The sequence below is a fragment of the Curcuma longa genome, chromosome 3 (assembly GCF_044706935.1).
Source record: "Curcuma longa cultivar G26 ecotype Majalengka, Jawa Barat chromosome 3, ITB_CL_G26_1.1, whole genome shotgun sequence".
NCBI classification, from domain to species: Eukaryota; Viridiplantae; Streptophyta; class Magnoliopsida; order Zingiberales; family Zingiberaceae; genus Curcuma; species Curcuma longa.
Window position 1 is genome coordinate 19,534,136 of NC_133863.1, and position 982 is coordinate 19,535,117.

The window sequence follows — 982 nt, forward strand, 5'->3', positions numbered from 1 at the left end:
TTTTATCTTTCTTGTGAATTATTTGCTTGAGTTTGTAAGAATTCTCTTTCTTGTTTGGTGGGGGAACATGCTAAATCAATAATAAGTTTTGCAAATGGGTAAAATTCACTATTTTTTTAAAAAACTCTTTTCCCCCTTTTTCTCTTTTTTTGATTAGCGTGATTAGTAGAATATTGAAAAATGCACATTTACATTGTTTTTTTTGCCTCTTCTCTTGATGCTAATTTCATATAAATATATTTTTGTAGGGTTAATGCGATAAACGATAAATCGTAGTGGAAAAGGATCCCTTGAGCGATCCATGCGAAAGAAAAACATACACGCTTATATCTACAAAATCCTATCTAATAGGGTATAGCTTTGGAACGTATCATTCATTTATCCTACTCATCCAAAGTTTATCGAATCTCTTGCATGTTCAAGTGTCCGTGCGTATCCACACTAATGCTCCTTTGGAGAAAGTTGGTTGTGCTAGCAATCTTTGGTGTGAGTTTCGTCCAAGAAAAGAAGACGAGGTGAAGATGAAAATCCAACATGACTTTTGGGGAGAAAAACTCTTTTTATACCCAAGCCATGAATACCAAAGGTTTTTAGGCTTTTGGTATTCTCTCATCAAATATATGATAATCTCATCTTCTTCAATAACCTCCATGCATGATAACCTCATCTTCTTCAATGCACGATTAATCCACATTAATCATGCATGATGAATTAACCTTCATTCATTAACTTAGTTTAATTTGAGTCTAACTCAAATTCAACCAACTTGAGTTTAACTCAAGTCTTGGCGATCCAATGAGCATAATTGTTCCTTTAGTCAAACTAAAATGAACCTATCTCTAAAATAGAATGTTATTTGTGTGTGACTCAATAGGTTTTTATAACATTGGCCATGTCTTTAAAACTCATTTTAGAAACATAAGAAATGAGTGACATCTAGCAATACATCATTACTACCCAAGTGACAAGAATGTCGAGATCT

At 33.1% G+C, this 982-nt stretch overlaps 1 protein-coding gene across 1 annotated transcript in view; it reads right to left on the reverse strand.

The window, feature by feature from the left end:
* LOC141823840 (uncharacterized) overlaps positions 1–982 on the reverse strand; it is a 100,248-nt gene that overhangs the window by 76,733 nt on the left and 22,533 nt on the right. The window lies entirely within an intron of this gene.